Below are 22,118 nucleotides of genomic sequence, written 5' to 3'. Positions count from 1 at the left end.
AAACTAGCTAATTTTAACAAAACTATTTATTTTTCCGAAACATCTCGATGCTCTCGTTATTCTTTTTGTACAGTTTCGATTTTCGTGCACCGGGTTGGTATTGTACGATTATTATTTTTACAGTACCAACTTATTACTAGATTAATATAAACAAATTGACTATCAACATTTTATCTTATCTTATATTGTTATATGTGCCTGATTTTTATGTTATTCGAGTTCTTAGTGTTTATGTATTTATTTATTTTAATTAAAACGGCTAACACCAAGTTCATTAATTATAACAGACAATTCACTATTAATTCAGACATTCATCTCTCTCACAGTCCTTAAGGCATTCTGACATTATTCCCGTCCATTCATCCGCAAATAAGTCACACTCAGGGCATGCGTTCAGAAGATCGTTGAGTGCGGTGAGGGTGCGGGCTATTGGTGACTGCGGTACATGCGCTACTGTAAGCCTCTGTGGAACCGCAAACAGTTCATGGCTACGGTTACGGAGGTATTTGTTAGAAACAAAAAACCGACACAGCTTATCACTTAACTCGGAAGCATCGATCTTACTATCAAAAACTTTACAGGCAGTAGTGAGTTCTCGGTACTCCCGCCAACTTCCAAAGAATTAAAGTTCAGGCGCCACAAACAAATTTGGTTGGATATAGGTTAGGATAATACCCGTATATGAAACCCTCAGAAATACCTTCTGAACTTTTTCAAGGAAGAAGCACATAGGCGTCCTCGTACATGGGTTCCAGATACTTTTCCAGATGCCTTAGATTCTAATTTTAATCTAACTAGCGTATTTTAGATCAGTCGGATGACATTTGCGTGCCGAAAATCGTGTAACGGTCCTAAATTGGTTGCCTCCGTGTAATGTTAACGTCCATATAAAAGCTTGGCTTCAATAACATAGGCGTAGCCACTTACGAATGAGAATAAAGATATTTCAGTGAAGTAATTCTGTCTAAAATATGGCAAAGATGTTTCAGCTTGGGGGATTCAAATCTGAAGATGGCATTCTATGGTCCTGTCCTTGCATCAATGCATGTATTTTAATACCAAGGAATAAAGACGAGCAATTTTTAAAAGCTAAACATGAATAAAAAATCAGATTTGCGTACAAGATTTCGCGTAAGAAACTTCAAGTATTTTTTTGCTCTCTCTTACTAAAACTTACGATCTTACTGTAAGTTTCTGGATTCTCACTAATGATGCAACATCTTACATTTGCGATATATTTATTCAAATTCAAATTCAAATATTTTTATTCAAAATAGGATGTGACATCACTTATTGAAAGTCAAAAAAAACTACCACCCATTCCAAAATGAATGAATGCCTCAGGCCTGAGAAGAATGGGCGCTACAAACTCAGCGGGCTGTTTTTTTCATCAAAAATATGAATTACAATTAAAGTAACATTTACAAAGTAACATTGTACAATAAAACTTATTATTTAATAGCCGTGTGAATGTGGTATCATTAATTAATTGTTTTTCAAAGTATTTACCTTTGTACGATTTACATACTTTTGCATTCTTCGGAAACATTGTCTAAAACAGTTATACCAATCTTCCTGAGGAACTTAAATGGACTCTTGAAATTCATTTCCCGACAATTCATGTCTTGTAAATTGTATATCTCCTAAATAACTTTTGTTTCCGGAAATAGGATATAAGTTGCAATGTCTGGACTGTATGGAAGATACGTCAATATTTGTTCGTCTCTGGTATGGTAATATGTAGTATGGTGGTAGTATGGTAGTAGAAACAGTCACTGGGATATCTTTAAGAAAATCGTTGCAGAGTTAATCAAGTTTGAATTCACTGAACCAGCTAGCTTTCTTGCCTTGTTGCCGCTGTGCCAATAGCCCTATATATCTGTATCTCCATCAAAAGTAATACCTGCTGCGTCCTCTTGAAATGGCGGTCTGCATTTAAGTCGAAGTAGAGTCACATATGTTTTAAAGTCCACGCTTAACGTGGAGCATGGTACCGTGACACTGTTTCCCCGTTAGTCCTAAGCAAGAAGCGGTACTTGGACATATTTTTTTTAAATGCATGGTGATAAGAGGAATAGTTAATTATAAAATGATCTGTATACGCCAACGAAGTTCCATTTTAAAATACACACATCAACAAGCCTATGCAGTTTGTTTAAAGGTTTTTGTCAGAGTTGCCAGTGTCAGTGAGTAACCAAACTGTGAGGAGAATCCTGAGGCTGACCGAACTCCAGCACTTAGCCGAGGAAATCGTGGACGAAGATTACAGTAGGCTTGTAAAAAATTTCTCTGGGTTGATCAGGGTCAAAATGCTCTGACCGCGACGTATTGCTCTTAGACTGTAAGATCGTCAGACCTGAGCCTACAACACGAGTGGATGAAAAAAAAACTGCAAAAATTGCGACTGCCACATATTTGTGAATTTTTACCGGACCTGGGGCAATATTGCGCAGCAAGATTGTTAACTTTATTCTATAAAGAAAACCTCAGGATCGTTACTAACGTCATGGGTAGTTTTACTGCAGTTATGCGATAAATTAGTACTAAATTTATCGCATAACTGCAAAAACGGAATAATTTCACCATTAACATTCCACGGGATTCCGTCTTTTAAAAAAAAATATTTACGCAAAAAAAAATTTTGTTTTTTTGAACTCTATATATTGTTATAATTTATATTTCTGTTGTGTGAAATTAAAAAATACGATTTAATTGATGTGAATTATTTACGTTAAATGAGGTAACTAGTATGCAAACAGAAAATAACAACTTTCGTATTGTGACTGGACCTGCGCATTACAGTGTGAATATGTGGTCTAGCATAAAATACAGTCTCGCTCTATTAAACACGACAGCTTTGAAGCCAACTTGACTTACTTACATTTCAAACGATCATGGAACTAAAGCAACTCGTATTCATATTATTGAGAATCGATTGTCATTACAGAAGTATTTGTAGAGTGAAGATCGATGTATCTATCCAGAAAAGAAAACTGATAAACATACATAGAATCACGCTTGTCTGCCAAAGGTAGGCAGGTTATGGACTGCCATTTGCTTCTCCACAAAAGTTCTTCTGAAGTTTGTTCATGGTACTCTGGCCACTATTAATATTATAGCATAGATCTGATAATAGAATGTACGCCTAGGTGGACTTTTGTATATAAGACGAGGACAAAGAAACAAGAGCTCTCGTGATGGAAAGTGGTAAGGTAACCCATGGCTTACCGCAACACAAAGGGTCAAGAGATGCATTGTCGGCATTTAAGTTTGGAATCTCTCCAAACCTTTGACTGTTGACTTGGAAACACTAGTGAAACATGTTTGGTCACGTGGAAGAAAAACAAAATTCCTCTGTTGCCAGTCTGTGAGACAGGGTGAAATATTCATCTCAGAACTTGAGTGATGACACCTACTTTATTAAAAGCTAATGAAAGCCTGCCTAATGACATCGGTAGGATTATAAACTCACACTCCTATACTTGCAATAGCTGCGGTAGGAGTATTTACTGAAACTTCGATACTTGACAATATGACAGCGGTAGGGGTGTATACTGACACTGATACTTGACATGAGAGCAGTAAGAGTATTTACTGACACTCCTACACTGGTCATGACAGCGGTAGGAGTAATTACTGACACTCCTACTCTTGTCATGACAGCTATTATCATCCAAGCCGGAAGACGTCCACTGCTGGACAATGGCCTCCGTCAAAGATCTCCACGACGATCGGTCTTGCCCTCATCCAATGTACTCCAGTGATCCTGACCAAATCGCTTGCCTATCTTGTGGGGGGTCCACAAACACTTCGTCTTTCAGTACGTGGTCACCATTCGAGGACTTTACTGCCCCACCGGCCATCTGTCCGTCGAACTATGTGCCTTGCCCACTGTCACTTCAATTTCGCAATCATCAATAATTTTTACTACGTTTATAAGAATATTACTGAATATTAACAATTTAAAAACTAAAATCCATAAATATTGTAATTTATAATTTAAAATAAAAAAGAAATATGAAAACAAGGTTTCTAAGTCACGTAATATAAATTGAGTATTTTCTTTTTATATTGAGCAAGCTGAATGAATAAATCAATGTTCTGCGATTTGGCGAGAGAGTTATATGACCTACAGAGCCTAGAAATAGTTGCGTTTTGACCCAGATTAGTCCTAGATTGTAGTACTACAAACAACGAATAGGCATATTCATATTATTTTGTTTGTCCAAGGTGCACGTACTCATCAACAATTTCGAGAGTACAGTTCCCGGTTATTACGGGAGTAGGTGCGACATGGACATTTGACATGATCTTCGTCCTGTCTATTTTCCTTTTGCAGATCTACTCCTTGGGAAGCTGTATTGAGGCTATGGAGCATATGGCTTAAGTCTTCCATAATCTCAGCTATAAGATAAGATAAGATAAACTTTATTTGCATTGAATAGGTTTCATTATAGGATGGTATAGTACAAATGTTTACAGTATCCTATTCAGCTTTATACAAAGCATGCAAATGTCAGACATTTACAATTATTTATATTTGATTTAAATAAATAGGAAATTTAAATATCAATGTGACAGTTTAAGAATTCACTAACATTATAATATACTGATGTCAATAGAAATTTTTTAAGAGTTAATAATTTTTGTACACAATCGGGTATTTTATTAAACAATTTAACACACATTCCCTATGCGTAACGTCGAAGCAATGAATTACGTTGTGGTCTATTCAAAACCAGTGTATGACCATTTCTGGTGCAGCGTGTATGAACCTGTCCAACCCATTTATAAACAAATTTTTATGTTTTTTAACGAACATACATGACAGTTAGTGTAAGTAAATTCAGCTTACGAAATAGTAGTTTACAGGATTCGTAGGGGGGATACCTAATATAGCCCAAACACATTGTTTTTGTGCTAGGAAAGGTCTTTGAAAATGAGTTGATGAGCCCCATAATAGTAAACCATATCTAAGATTACAGGCTACCTACTCATGATATGCTAAAAGAGCTACTTCCACAGATGCAGTCTGGTGTAATCGGAATGGAATTTTATGAGTTTATTGCTAATCTTGTCTATATGTATAAGTCCAAGTTAAGTAGGAATCAATGGTTATACCCAAGAATGTGCTGCTTTGTACTTCTTGAATTGATTGTCCTCTGAAATTAATTCTAAAATCTAGATCAGGTTTGTTTCTTGTTTTAAATCTAATAAAGTTAGTTTTTGATAAATTAATATTTAGGTTGTTACATATCATCAAATTTGTTACTAAATCAATTGTTTTGTTTGCGTCATATTCAAATTTAATAATGTCAGAACTATTTTTAGAATTAACAATGATAGAAATGTCATCAGCACACGTTATGCTACGATGTAATGCCACATTTGGGAGGTTATTAATATATAGGAGAAACAGCAGAGGTCCAAGCACACCTCCATGTGGTACGCCACTATTCGTATTCTCGTAGGGTGATCTTTATTTAACAATTTCAATTTTCTTATTTAATTTAGTAATTTCAACACACTGCAATCGATTTCTAAGATAGAACGACATGCATTGTAGTGCTAGTCCTCTTATTCCAGATTTCTCAAGTTTGTCTAATAAAATATTATGAGAATCAAAGTCAAAGGCTTTTGACATAAAAAATAGTACAATTACGTCCTTATTAAAATCAATATTTGTTATAATTTCGCCAATTAGATTAAATCCTGCCAATGTCATGGATTTATTTTTCTGAAATCCGTTTTGATCATTTTTAATTATATTATTAAAATACCAGTATTTATTTATTCTTGTGTACATACATTTCTCAACTATTTTTTAAAGTATTGGTATCAGCGTGATTGGTCTGAAATTATATTTATATGAATATTTAAAAAAAAAGCCCGTTGAGTTTCTTGCGCCCATTCTTCTCAGGTCTGAGGCAGTCTCTTTTCAATGGGTGGTAGTTTTTGACGATAAGTGATTTTAAATACTGTTTTGAATAAAAATATTTGAATTTGAATATCTTTATTTGTTTTGTTGCCTTTTAAATAGTGGTTTGACTACCGATTTTTTTAATAACTCGGGAAAAGAACCTTGTTCAAAAGATAAGTTGACCCTAAGTGTAAAATCATTGGGCTAATGTAATCAACGCATACTTTTAAGACTTTTGTAGAAATTTCATCATATCCAACAGCATTAGAATAGTGATGATCTTAAATACCGGAGTACCACTAGCTCTCAGAAACTCGGCTGTAATTCCATCATCACCCAGGGCCTTGATGTTTATAAGCTGTTTTAGTGCCATACTAATCTCGTACAGGCTGACGTCTGGAATATCTTCCGTATAGTGTTGAGTAAGTTGGCTCTTGGGTCTTCAGTCCGTAGAACTTCTCGACTTGCCCTCAAAAGTTCGGGCTTAGACGAAACGACCCTGCCGTAAACAATCTTCAGCTTCGTCAGTTGAAAATCTCGTGCTAATAATACCTTGGAGCCTTTGTAACGCTCTATGGCCGACTTCACAACATCTGTAACGGCGAGTACATGACTTTTATATCTGTATATTTAGCTGCTTATACTGGGAAGCATCATCCGGGGATTGAAGGGCCATTTGGCGTCTTACAAGCATCAATTTGTGGGTAGAGTCTGAGATTTTTTCGGTTATTTTTGAACGTCTGGCCTTGAAAAACTTAGACCCGTTTGAACAGCTTCCACGAACCTGTTATTATATTTGTCCACGTCAACGCAGTCACCGAGGCATTTGAAGCGGTTTGGCAATTCGAGTTGAAAGTTTTCAGGCATAGACTTTACCAGTCGAGACCTCTCCAGTTTTGGATTGATACTCAATATGCCTCTTTCAATGCGGTGATCACTTCCAGTTTTCACTGAGTTAATCACAGAGACATCATTGAATATATTCTGTCTTTTGATCGACTTATATTGAAAAAAATGAGATTGACTTCACTATTGAAGTCAATCTCATTTTTTGTGGCACCATCGGTGCTCATCCAAGTCCATTTGCGTTGATTTGGCTTCATGAAAAACGAGTTCATCATATAGAGATCCTCCTTCTCCGTGAAGTCAGCCAGCATCGGGCCTAGGACGTTCCGATTTCCATAGCCAAGGCCCACTCTCAACTCATCGCCGCTACGTTTGCCCAGTTTTGCATTGAAGTCTCCCATGAGAACGTTGAACTTTGGAGTGTGAATGGCTTTTGAGATGTGAGATGTGAGAGAGTGACACATGCCCTCACCTCCTCGTCTGAGTGTGTCTAAGTCGGAGCGTAAACCTGAATGACCTTCATTGAATGCCGTTTAATAATTGTGAGTATTAGGTACGCTACCCACTAGGGTAGCGTACCTAATACTACTAAGTCTACTACTAAGGACTACCTTAGAGACATTGTTGAACAGACACTTGTGAACGAGGAACCCGACACCACCCTGGGACAGTTGGTCGCCCTCCCGGCAGTAAAGCAGGTGTCCGGAATTTAAGATTATTGAGCCCTCACCCTGTCTTCGGACTTCAGATAACCCCACTACGTCCCATCGTAGTCTGCTCAAAGCTGCCTCCAGTTCCTCCAACTTCTCCTCGGTCCGCATTATATGTTGCCAGGGCCAATGGTCTTCGTTTTGTTTGCCAAACCCGGGGATTCGACGCTTATGTGGCTGCTACCGTGGCCGCCGGGGACTGGAGGCCGGGGCCTAACAGCGTCTTTCATTAGGGGGGAGGGGGGTTGCCATAATCGCCACGCTTGGTAGGCGGGTTGGCGATCACAATAGATTGGTAGCACTCCGATACTTGACATAGAAGCGGTAGAAGTATTTAGTAAAGGTGATACGACGAATGTTTTTTATTTACGCGTAGATAACGCAAACCGGAGACAGTGTCATTCATTTACATCATTCCACAACTTCAAGACAGACTTCAAAAGAAGATAGGTACTGAGTACTTCTGGAACTCTTTGACGATTTCCTGTGAAAGTCTTGTATGGCTTGTTAGTACACACGGCATATACACTGCTATCATCATTGTGAACTTTATATCCAGTTATCCATATATCCATAGCCAGCGTATCGTTTGTTTAAAAAAAAGTCATATCACACAACCTCGTCGAACAACTTAGTTTGCTCTGAGCAACCATCGAAAATATATGCTACAGTGACGAAGCAGGTGATCCATAGGACGGTGGTTATGAAAGAAGGACATATGCTTCAATGCCGTATATGTCAAGTAATTTTAAGGTGAAATTACTTTTGTCGTTGATCCTCTTTGCATTTCAAGAGCTCATTCTTAATCTAATTGAAATATTAAAGAAATGCTTCTATCCTGTTTATAGTTTAAGCCAGAATTGGTTTGAAAAATCGTAATTTAATTTCCCATCTATGTGGTGATTCATTGCCTTTTAATGACTCATTGAAACATTACTATAATATAGGGAACCCAGTCTGGAGCCGCAGCGCCTAATATGGCTAGTAACGGATCCTAAGATGACTTATTGCGGAGCATACCGAGATACGACCACGAACACATACCGCTTAGCTTATCAGAGCGATAAAAGATGTAATATCATCATTTTGATGGCTTGACAATCATACATACACAATATTATTTGTCAGAAGTAGCAAGTTTATTCGAATTAAAAAGCGTAATGCTGCTAGATGTTTTGGCCAAACAGACTTCTTATGCGCACAAAAAGAAACTACAATTCTCTTGTTATTTAAGTTATTTAGAATACTTTTGATATGTTTCAAAGGTCATAAGGATTGCTCCTCGATGTATATTGAACAGATAGTATACTATGTATATACGCATATGACCAGATGATCAACCGAGTACTTGCAGCCCATGAAAAGAATCATTCGCTCTTAATAATATTATTAGAGCTTGTTTCCATCGAATATCCGATAGAAAATTAACTCATGTCCCACGTATTTAAAGTGGACTGATACATAATGCATTTATCATATTTTGAGCTGAATATTTTATTTAAAAAAAAAACTAATCCGCACACACTGGTGTGCGGGTTAGCTTCTAGAATTTTTGCCTGAAATAAACAATTCAATACTAATTCTACATTAGCGGTTCATAGACTTTCTACGACATAACATAGTTGATATTTCATAGATCGTTAGCGACTTGATTCTATATATTACTAGCTGCCCCGACAGACGTTGTTCTGTAGATAATAAAAAAATACTGTTTTATAGGAATTTATCAATAATATTTCACAACATCAACAATTATTATAACTGTTGTAATAATGAAGTTGTTTCACAGCGGAACTGTCAAACCGTGCGTCACTAAATTCTCTCATAGAAAATATGTCCATACAAAACAAATATTGAAAATAAAAATAATTACGGGTCCCAAATCAAAATAAAAACTATCCTATCTCTCAAGTTGGACCAAACTGCACTCCATGAAGTTATCCCCATTATAATCCGTTCATTAGTTTAGGAGTCCATCGCGGACAAACAACGTGTCACGTAATTTATATATATTAAGATTAACGCTGGTTAAAATGCAATACAAAACTGCTTAAGACACAGCATGAAGCCATCCTCTCCGATCTTTTTTACTCATCATCTCATTTGACACTATCGTGGAATACTTTATGCTCCGGTAATTATATCGACAACTCTCAAACGGGAACTGCCAGCACTGCCCCGGATAAACTGCGCATTATGTAATGTCTATTAAAACTATAAGCTTATACTTATATAGATCTAAGAGGTATCCAACTAATACAGAACCCTAGAATTCACCACCGCACTAGCTTGATGCCCCAAGCACCAATCAAATTCATCCGCATTTTAATACAATTCTATAAATACAACTCCTGCCTTGCGTATACGAAGTGGGCGCATAAAATTATACAACATCATATAAAATTTTACTCATATAAGCTTTTTGTCGGCTTGTCTGTAAAGGTTTTGAGGTCACGGTCCGAGCAAACGCGTTTTAAGGCACTCATGCGAACGGAATCGCAAGCTTAGTAGGCGAGACCCTTCAGGCGAGAGTATGAATTTTTATTTTAAACAAAATTTTATATCCCTCTTAGGTTTGCATTTATGTCAAGAGCATTCGCGTATTGTGTGGTAACTCTAACTAGATATGAAAGTTCTCTAACGATTTCATTTCATGCTGTTACTAACATTCAACTTCTGAAATACTAATGAAGTAACATGAGCGATAACTGCGTTCTGGCGCATCTAAATATTAATTGAAAAATGATTCTATAATGATGGCTGTTATTTAATGTTCTATATAAACATAATAATGTTATGTTTAACATGATGTTTGGAAGCTTTTATAATAAAATTATTGCTCTAAGTTCTAGAAAAGCACTGATTACTACTTATGTGATACGTTTAACTTACCAGCGGCACATCAATGCCAATTAAGTCCAATATTTTATAGCAACAACTAAATAGTATTTCACATGTACTTCTCAAACATAGTAAATATATCGCTACTATATAAGTATTAATATATTTATCTTTGTTATATCGTGTTAACCGTTAAATATATTAATAACACATTTATATTATATAAACTCCTACACACTGCACCGAATCATACAGACTACTTAAAATTTTCAAGATGAAACCTATTAACACCTGTTATGTTTAAGTGACTACGAATAACCAAAAATCTAATATATAATTACTAGATCGCACATGAAAAGATGTCACGTTTATGTAATCTATAGATTGTATGTGTATCTATTTAAAAATCAATAAATAAAACTCTAAATGGCCTGCGAAAGGAGAAACTGCGACGTCGTAAAGAATAAGAAATGACATCGGTGCATCAGGCGACTAGAGGTCAGTGTTGTCCTAGGCGAGACGTGTCCGCGTACAGAGTGCTATCAACCTGCTAATTATCTTCGATACGAGATGTAAGGATCAGAAAGTGAAACGTCAAGTGATTTGCACCGTTCTCGTGCTGATCGAGTGAGTGACGCCCGTTGACGGGAGCGCGGCGCGGCAAACACTACGGCGGGCGGGCGCTGGCGCTAACGTTACGTCAGCGAGGGGCGGGGCGCGGGCGAAGGGCGCCCGCGCGGGACCCGGGGGCAGCGGGGAGGGGGGGAGGGAAGCAGACCTGCTGCTCGGAGAGATCTTCTACCGGTTCAGCTTAACGTGGTCTTTAAAAATAACTAAGCCCTATAATAAAAGCATTCTTAGTAAAACACACATTTCACAATTTATTCTGCGATTTTTTTTGTGTATTTCAAAATATACTATACAAATACAGTATATAATATGAAATAGAACCACGATTCTCAAATCCCGAGTAATTTATAGTAAACACTAGACAGCATGTAAGCCTTTGGCTCGGACAATATACGAGACAATTAACCCGGCTCCAGGGGAATAGAGGTAGCCTTCTCTATTTCACACTGGGGTAGCTCCTGTCTGGCGGGTCCACGTCGCGGGGGTTGGCGTCTCCCATTTCAGTAGGCCGAAATGGGATGGCGGCTAAGTTCAGATAGGGACCCAGTCCCGCGGGGTATATATAACGGCTGCGACGGCGGAAATGCAGTGCATTGGAAAGACGAAGCAGGTGAAAGAGGCATACCCAACAGTGAGCCAACTTGACATATTGGGGCTATAAGGATCATGTTGGAGTTATAGCACCAGGCACGGTGATGTCAAAGAGTCGGTGGCGGATGAGACCCTCGGGTCCAACGGCAGCGCTAAGAGTCCTAAGCAGGATTAGTGTTTTGGCGTCAGGTGGCAACCGGCCGTAAAACTACATAGCCACTTCACTTTCCTTGTCCTTAAAATATGAAAGCACAAAATAAGAGAATGAGCACTTATACTAGCGTCCCGCTAAGCAACGGTCGAAGCTACATAAATGTTAAGGCGTCCCCCGTAAGCGACGGTCGTAGCAACACGAGCATCTCATCACTGCAATTTGGAACCTGGAACGTAGCGTTCCGTGACGGGCAGAAGTGCCGAATTAAGTGACATCCTTAAAAGGAGGCAATTAGATGCATGCTGTGTGCAAGAGACCAGGTGGATGGGGACAAAATCAAAACTTATAGGCCAGGGGTACAAACTCATCTATAACGGAGCCATCAGCGGTAAAAATGGCGTCAGAATAATTCTGTCTGAAAATCTATTTCAGTGAATTAAATAGCATAAAAATAGCTAATCTTATAATGTACACATTACCATATATGCCTGATTTGCCACAGGAAAACAAAATACGATACAACTTAAACAATTTGTTAGCCCTATTGTCTACAATAGGGTTAACAAATTGTTTAAGTTAACATAATTCTCATTATTTGACATGTAATGATAATATATTATCTAATAAAATACAGATAATAGACATTAATAATATAATTAATTATAAAAAATGTAAGGTTTTGACATCTGATAGGTTACACGAATTAAAAGACAGATAGCAAAATCGCTATCATATTATTTATACAATAACACAGCCAACTATTTGGCAACCCCTGCTTCTTTTGAGCAGTTTAGTTGTAAGTCAATAAGCACTGCTTCTATTGAGCAGTGTGATAACTTTGTGGACTTCGCTTCTATTGAGCAGAGTAATAATTTAATAACCACTGCTTCTATTGAGCCGAGTATTAATTTAATGACCACTGCTTCTATTGAGCAGTGTACTAATTTAGGCAAATATTTGGAATAATAGGCGAAGTTGCTACTGCTTTTGATAAGTTTTTTCTGAGATTCCAGTTTCTATCACAAACACTCTTGTCTCCTCCACCAGTGTTGCTGAGTCACTTCTTCTGGAAAATGTTATAGAATGTCAACAAAGGTTCAATTTTAGTTTTGTTAGCCCTGGAGAAATAATTAAAACTTTTAAATCTCTAGAAATGAAAAAAACTGCTGATATATGGGGCATTTCTGTTAAAATAATAATTTCAATTATTGATGTCATAGCACCATATCTTGCAATAGTCTTTAATAATTGTATTAATCATGGCGTGTTTCCTGACCTTCTGAAACATAGTAAAATTACACCAATATTTAAGTCTTTTGACCCGAATAACTATCGCCCTGTGTCGGTTTTGCCGACCCTTAGTAAAATTTTTGAAAAAATAATTTTAAGCCAAATGCTTACTTACTTTAACTCTCATAAGTTACTTCATTTGTAACAATTTGGCTTTACTAGGGGACGTTCAACAACGGATGCAGGTGTTGAGCTGATCAAGAATATTTTTGATGCCTGGGAGGAATCGCAGAATGCACTTGGCATCTTCTGTGATTTATCAAAGGCTTTTGATTATGTTCAACATTGGTTTTGTTGGCTTTTGATTGTGGTCAGGAAGCTATACCACTATGGCATAAAAGGAACTGCGCTCGATCTTCTGACTTCATATCTATACAATAAAATTCAGAGGGTCGACGTGAATGGCAGGAGATCTCCTGGGACTCCTCTCAGTATGGGGGTACCACAAGGGTCTTTTCTTGGACCGTTCCTCTTCCTTATCTATATAAATGATCTTCCTAATCTTATAGAGAAAAAACATAAGGTAGTATTGTTTGCGGACGACACTTCACTGATTTTCAAAGTGAAAAGAAACCAAGCTATGTATGACGAAGTGAAGGATATTTTATCTGACATCGTGTACTGGTTTAGCGCTAATAACCTATTGTTAAATAGCAAGAAAACTAAATACATTAAATTTACCGTACCAAATGTCAAAAATGTAAATGCAAATGTTTTGTTAAACGGAGAGGTGATAGAACCGGTGGAATCTGCTATATTTCTTGGCATAACTCTAGATTTCAAATTACAATGGGGCCCCCATATTGAAGGATTGGCGAACAGACTTAGTTCTGCAGCATACGCGGTTAAAAAGATTAGACAATTAACTGACATAGATACGGCGCGACTAGTATAATTTTGTTATTTCCATAGTATTATGTCCTATGGTATATTGCTATGGGGCAACGCTGCCGACATTAATACAATATTTGTGCTGCAGAAGATGGCTATTCGCGCTATTTATAACCTAGGTTCTAGAGAATCATTGGGAGCAAAATTCAAAGAAATTAACATCTTGACTGTTGCTTCTCAATATATTCTTGATGTAATGTATGTTCATAGGCACATAAGTGAATTTGCCAGAAACTGTCATAACCATAATGTTAACACCAGGAACAGACATAATGTGATGATGCGTACTACTCGGCTAAGTCGAGTTAGTAAGTCCTTTGTGGGGCGATGTATATGCTTTTACAACAAGATCCCAGAAAATGTTCAAAACAAAAGTGTTAAATTATTCAAAAGAATTGTTAAAAAACGTTTGTGTGGTAAAGGTTACTATAACATAAATGATTTTCTTAATGATACCACAGATTGGGAATGGAGTGACCGCCCTCAGGCTATTAAATAATAAGTTTAATTGTACAATATTACTTTGTAAACACATTTATTCGATGAAAAAATAAAAGCCAGCTGAGTTTGTTGCGCCATTCTTCTCAGGTCTGAGGCATTCATTTTGGAATGGGTGGTAGTTTCTTGACTTTCAATAAGTGATGTCACATCCTATTTTGAATAAAAATATTTGAATTTGAATTAGTCGGGCCCTCAATGCCACACTCTTTCATTGCCATTAATAAGACGTCTTTTTCCAGGGTGTCAAAGGCCTTCTTATAATCAATAAAGAGTGCCAAAATTTGTTTCCCGCTGTTGAGATTTAAATTAATTTCATTTGAGAACTCAGTGAGGCCTGTTACAGTGCTCCGTCCTTTGCTGAACCCGTGCTGTGCATTACTCAATATATTATGTTTCTCCAAGAATCGTGATACTTGTCCTACTACTAATTTTTCGACTATATTATTTATTACCGATAGTATTGAGATTGGCCTATAATTGGTGTATTCAATGTGGCTGCCACCTTTATGTATCTGGCGTATAAATGCTTTTTTTATCTCTTTTGGAAATACACCCTGTCGAACACACAAATTCACAAATTGAGCTAAAATCGATGCCAATCGGTTTACTATAAACTTTACGTCTTGAACCCTCATTCTATCATAGCCGGGAGCTTTGTCACGATATATTTTTTTTAATCTAAAGCAAACGTTAGATTGATTAACGTAAGTTTTTCTTTCTAGGAATTTAAATGAATAGTTGTGCTTAATTTGAATTATTTCTTGACTGAATGTTTCTGAGAAATCATAACATATGCTATACATATTATTATTTATTTATTTTAAGAATTTCTTAATAACACTATCTACACTTGGCTTTATCCTACCTAACCAGCTATTAACAGTAACCCATACTCTTCTATAATCACCCATACATATTTTAATTTCTTGCTTTCTATAGTTATTTTTTGCTGTATTTATTAGTTTGTTAACCTTATTTCGAAACTTTGTATATTCTAAATGTTTATTTATATTATGCGGTGAAGATTTACATGATCTAAACAATGATAGCAGCATATGCCTCTTAAGTTTGTCAGGACCGCAGCCGCGGCCCTGCCGTGGTGGGCATTTAGCTGGACCAATTTACGTGCTGCCCACCGGGCTTCTCTCAGGGGTACTCACTGGATCACTCGTTGCTACTTCATACGAGAGTCAGTGTTTGCTTCCTTATCCATCCAGTCCGTCGTCCAAGATGCCAAAAGAGCGAGCCAAAGATGACTATTATGCGTTGTGGTTTTCACTCTCTTCAACAATCTTATTCTTTATTCCTCTAACAGGGGCAGACCCACCCTCAAAAATCATCTGTGATTGCTGTGTTTCAATAAACAGCCGTAACTTTTAACTTATCGGCGTGAATGAAGAAGCCTCCGCCGTCTCTCTAAGTCTTCAAGATTCTCCAAGAGATGACGTTGGCATTCCTGTTTTAGGCTGCCCGTAGTTGTAATAATATTGGATCCTCTATTTTGTGCTGCGTAGAAGGTCTACCGTGATTATACTATGCAATTTTGTCAAATATGCAGGCTTTAAACTCTATGCCCGCCCAACTATTGAGTTTAGGCGTGACGCCCAGGATCTATTCCACAGTCGACTAATCGATACAATGCAGCATCAACGCATAAAGGCATAAAGGACCTTCGTAGTACTAATGGCGCATGAGAAACACTTCTGTAGGTTGACCACGCTAGACTTTACTTTGCATCTCTTTGGTATCTACTTTTGCAGGGATTGTTACAGTTTCGCATCCCCATTTTTGACGCTCTCTTCACCGATGTTGTTTTAGAGAGTGCCATTTATTCGGGCGTTTGCTCCGCATGAAGAAGCTGCAAGTCTCTTGGTAGACTCAGCGTTGCGACCTTTCCTGCTTGGATCATCACAATCGCCCAGCTCTCCCAATATGGATAGCGGGAACGCGAATTTAGAGTCCTTCTTCATCTTCTTCATGCTTTTCTTCTCTGTGACGTGATCTGTGTGTTGGTTATTGGGGATAGGAGATGCTTTGCACCGTTTTCATCTGCAGGTCTACTGCTTGAAGATTGGTTAGCTAGTTAGCTAAGCCACAAGCTTAGTTAAGCAATCTGACACTAGTTTAGGGTATGTCCTTTGCGTCTAGTGTCTTCTCCTAGACATTGTTCCTCTTTTGCCGAGATTTTTTTTATTTTGTTTTCCATAGGATTCCTAGGGAAGGACTAGGGAACTAAGGGGTTTTTTATACCTAAAATCAAGTGTGCATAACATTACTTACAGCCTGCAGAAAACGCCAAAAACGGTAATTGGATTTGTATCTTAATTACCTACTAAATATTATAATTTTTAATATCATAAGCGCTAAGAAGCCACCGCCTGCAACTATCATGATTTCAGCCAGAAGACGTCCACTGCTGAGCAAAGGCCTCCCCCGAAGATCGCCGTGACGATCAGTCCAGCGCTGCCCTCAACCTATTCCGATAATCTTGACGACATCGTCGGTCCATCTTGTTAGGGGCTACTACGTCTTCCGGTACATTCGAGGACTTTACTGTCCGAGCTTTGTACCCTGCCCACTGCCGGTTCAGTTTCAAAACCATCTAAGCTATGTCAGTGAATTTGGTTCTCCTACGGATCTCTTCATTTCAGATTCAATCTCGCGGGGTCACTTTCAATTATATGAGGCACAAATTGGGCCTCACCTGGAGCACTGCTCTCACCTCTGGGTGGGCGCTCGCTAATACCACCTTCTTCCACTTGACCGCATACAACGAAGAGCGGCTCGTATCATCAACGATCTAGTGATCTCCGATTGGCTTGATTCTTTGTCGTTGCGTAGAAATTCTTGCTTCGCACACCCACTTTGTGGAATCCATGACTGGCTGCTGTTTCCGGAACCGATATGACTTAGGGACCTGATGAATAGAGCATACTACCACGTTAAACGCCAGCAACGCATCTCTTGACCCGTGGTGTTGCGGATATCCATGGGTGGTGGCCTCACTACTGCCCATCACGTGCGCCTCGTGCCTGTTTGGCCCCTCTTATATATAAAAGAATCTACGCTGCCTACCATTGCTGGAAAACGAATGCGCGCCCTGGGTCATTGGCTCTTTGGTTAATCGCAGCATCAAGGTGGTTGCCGACGGCGACTTAATAGCCATTAGTCTTGGTGTAACGCAAGGCTGTGTTCTATCCCCAACGCTGTTTTTTCTGTATGTAACAGCTCAAAGCATCTTTCATTGCTTATGCAAAGATATCTCGAAATGCGACGCTATTTCGAGATTAGAACCAGATCAAAATGATATCTGAAATACAGACTGGGAGGCTATGCAAAGTCTCGGGATACAGCCTGCTATAGTCTTATTTTACACAAAGAAAACACAGTTTTCAAAATAGCTTGGTTAGAAAAATGTTGAAGGTTTGGTTAATAGACTTTGTTCTGCAGTATGTCATTTGATCGACTTCAAATGGCGTTGGTGGATGAAGCCTTTCTTAAGATTCTTCTTGAACTATCTATCGTTGGAGGATGACAGAAGAAATGGGCGTCCTTTGTTGGCTTACTGAGGAGAATGTGCTAGAAGTGAAAAATTTAATTGAAGAAAACAAACGCAGAAAGAAATTCAGCATATATTGCAGATTGCATCCCGAAGTATTCGCAAGATTCTACACGAGGACCTTCGCGTGAGAATAGTTTTGCACTGGGTCCAGCACGTCACCGAAACGGAAAAGCTGATCCATCTGGAATGGTGCCGTGTCATGATCAATAAATTTGCAGCAGGCTTGTCTCGGCGTGAGTACGACATTTGGACATGTGACGAAACCTGGATTTATGAATACGAAGCCAAAGTAAAGTTTCTGGCTATTTCAAAACGAACCAACGCCTACCAATGTAAAGCGATCGAAATTTCGATCACTAGTTTCTTCATTGTGAGGAGGTATTTAGCGTCGATTCCATTACGAACACAAAGCTGCAAACGCAAAATGGTATACTACCAAACGCCATCCAGAAGTTTTCACTTCAATGAGCGACATGCGACCGAATACCGGGTTCCGTGGGCTATTGCTTCAGCACGAAACCTCGCTCGCGCACTCAGCGCTCACAGCAAGGGACTTCCTGGACACTGTTCACCCTCCTCACGGTCCTGAAGTAGCACCATGTCACTTTCCTATATTCGCTCAAAAAAAATCAACTGAAAGAGATCGAATTTTTGTCGCCGGAAGATGCGCTTACTGATAAGCATACATCTTCGTTCGTCCCATTACGACACACAAAGTTAAATATATCGTTAATTAGTATGAATAAAACAAACTTAAAGTATGCACTTTATTTTTCTTTGAAAATAAAAATGAAAAACAAATTTAAACTCTAAACATAAGAAATACAACCTTTGCGTAGACAAAGGATCTTAAAGAAAAAATAATAATGCTAAACTTTGTATAAATGTTTGTATTATTAACTTACAAATAAACTCTCTTATATTATAAAATTGTGAGGTAGATGTTTCCAAAGTCTTTGAACCTTAAAAATATTTACTAAAACTACATTAACATAGACACATAAACCCGTAATCAGGAAATACCTAATTGCAACGTGCAGTTATAAGTAAATACTATATTTTATTACTCACATATTAGTAAAGAAGTTTCTTTCTCATAACTCTACCACAAAACACAAACAGTAGTGTCACTATAGAAGTTCAAATGTTTCGTATTTTTTCTTTACGAAATGCCATCTTATATTATCGGTATACTACACACCGCAGACTTACAACAGAATAGCGTTTACATTGACAATCTATCTATCGGGCTGTCAGGTCGTCTATTATGCTCACTGACATGTCTAAATACCACTGGACAGGCTGTTCCATATTCATGACAGCAAATTTTTGTCCGTATTGGAAGCGCCACTTGCGAGCGTCCAGAAACTAATTTTGACGAATAATACAAATGGCTGCAAAGGAATGTACAATACTCTGAAGAGTTTTTGCATTTCGAATTAATTTCGTTCGTTTTCCGTGTTATTTACTGTTAAAGAATCAACGTAAAGTAAACATTTTTTTTGTAACTAGTTTCCCACCATCTCGCAGACTCGCGCTACATGGCCAACAGCGCTAAAATGTCGAATATCAAACAGGCACAAAAGTACTTTAACAACCGCCAGTCCAGTGGTATATAGTAGAGGTCAGTGATTACCCTAGTATATTCTAACTTTATAATACACACAATGTCTTTAAAGTACAGAATTGCCCCTAGTTGTTAAGTTACTCCCAAGCATTTTATAAAAAGCTTAATTATTGCATGTATAATATCTGAACGGCACGTTTGATAAAAATTTAACATTACGTTATTGTGTACAATATAAATTGTAGAACGTCTTTCACATTTCATATATAAGTTCTTGTCAATTTAAAACATTAAAATCTAGGAATTTTTCTTAATATTTGAATATTTAAACGAAACTGTGACACTTCTGTTTGCACATATTCGTAGAATACAATTAGAAAATATTTTTAAAATTAATTATTCAAGTATAATTATTTAGAAAAAAAAATCTAACAATAAATGAAACCGTAGAAAATATTTCTGTAATCCTAATAATTATGTTTTTTGTAACAATTATCATACATAGTTTGTTTATGCATCGTATTTTATTAACTTATAATATATTTTTTTTGCAAAATTTAGATCCACTAGACTTATTATAATTGCAAGCCAAAATGGTAAACGTTGAAATTATACATACATTTTATATTATACCCAATAAGACTTTATAAATATGCATTTATTAATGCAGTCGAAGTTATCATGTATTTCAATATAATTTGAGTTAGATAATTTATACGTCTAGATAGAGTCTCTTTCTGTTAGCTAACGCATGAAAACAGGCCAGGTTTATTACTTTAGTGTGCGTGACAAGGTACGTCTTACACTACTACTCGTACGTAGTCTCATTGTTTTAGTGTGCATGCGTTTCTGAAAATATAGTTTAATAGTTCACCGCTATTCTTTTCGACATGCTCACAGCTGTCATATCTAGACGTCTTAATTGCACTATCAATACACAAGTGCCCATTTATGACTCATATATAAGTCTGTATGGCTTAAGTTGAGCAGCCGTTCCACTTAGTAATAGCAATAGGATGGTCACATAGTACTAATACAGAATTGTTTTTCTATTATTTCGATATTCATATAGCTTAGTGGTTAGTAACTCCGACTCTTGAGCAAGGAGTCCCAATTTCGACTTCGATTTCGCTGTTTGTATGATGAATATTGAGTGTCGTGCATGTTTATATCTATATTTATGTATATTAAAGTATGTTCATTGTATTAAATATGTCTGTCGCCCACACTACGAACTACTACAGGCTATGCCCTAATATACCTAATATAGTGCTTGACAATATGTGTAAAGTGTGTAATAATTATGTATATTATAAAATACAGTCGTATTTGTAATAGTTAAAAGTTAAACGAACGCCTGTGAAAGCATTGACCTATTTAATGAAATTAATTGAATTGCAATTGGGTTGTGTAAAGGTGTACAACTTATCAGAAATAGATAAATTCGGCATAGACCAGTTAATTATTTAACTAATTAGACAAAACCATTTGAAACGATAAAGGGCTTCCTCTTGTACAGCTGAGGTCATGTGAACAAAGCGTATCGTTGCATTTTAAAAGTACTTTTCCTTCTGATAACCTATTTTATTTTGTATCAGCAATACTATTTGGTGGGATTTTATTTACGAAATTTATGATCATTCTAAATGATTACATCGATGAATATTTACCTCACCATGTCAACTAAAACAAATTTTGTATATTTTAATACTTAAGAATTGTAACAGAATAAAAAAAAACTCTTTTTTAATATTTGCACTGACAATCCTGGCAATGAATAGTACTATCATTAAAAAGCCCCGTGAAAAGGTAAGCGGACAAAAAGTATACCTCTAAAAAGGTGGGTTGATGACTTATCTAGATATAGATCTTAGTAAGTTCGTTTGTCTGGGCTGTTTACAAAATATGCCTTTTGTATAATGCTTTGTGCGGCTCCATTCATATTCTTACTCCTAAACCAATCTAGCAGCCTTTGCATATTGCTACAGGCATCAGGAAGCGTGCTGGAGATTGGAGGATTTGTGCCCGTTGTTTGGCCACCCTCCTGCAATCTGTAACCCACGTGGTTACATGGTTCTTGCGTTTCTACTACCTCCACGCAACCTCTGCAGAAAGGGCTGTCACACCTACGGTTTCTATCTAGCTATATCTTATTAAAACTTCGCGTCTATTCTATTCTTACTTATTATAACAGAATAGCATTTTATATAAGAAACAAGGGCAACATCATTTTTATTTTACATCATCGGTGTACACGCCCTAGGCTACAATTTCCTTGGGTTTACATTATAAAAAGAAACCCCCTACCAAGTTAGCAACATTAAAAGATATTATAAATTATATTAGTAAAAAGGTACACTGGATTGAAATCTTTTAAATAGTGCCTTGCTGAAACTATTTCTCTCTTCTTTTTGTCAATATTTCCGAATTTACTTCTATGTAGAGATCTTGTCCAAAATGTTATACATCATTGATCTGAGCGCTAAACTTCACAAGTTCACTTGTACTAATTTGGATATAACTTGAAATTTATTCATACCATCTGTTTTAGACCGCGCTCATTGACGAAGAATTGTTTAAAGTACTCTGATAAAATGTATAGAGCTTGACGTAAA

General features: G+C 37.3%; 1 pseudogene; it reads right to left on the bottom strand.

The window, feature by feature from the left end:
* Positions 1–298: 298 nt before the first annotated feature.
* Positions 299–8,051, bottom strand: LOC126977132 (uncharacterized; annotated as a pseudogene).
* Positions 8,052–22,118: the final 14,067 nt, after the last annotated feature.

Source organism: Leptidea sinapis, chromosome 43 (genome assembly GCF_905404315.1).
Source record: "Leptidea sinapis chromosome 43, ilLepSina1.1, whole genome shotgun sequence".
Taxonomy (NCBI): Eukaryota; Metazoa; Arthropoda; class Insecta; order Lepidoptera; family Pieridae; genus Leptidea; species Leptidea sinapis.
This window is presented reverse-complemented; position numbering and strand designations above follow the sequence as displayed.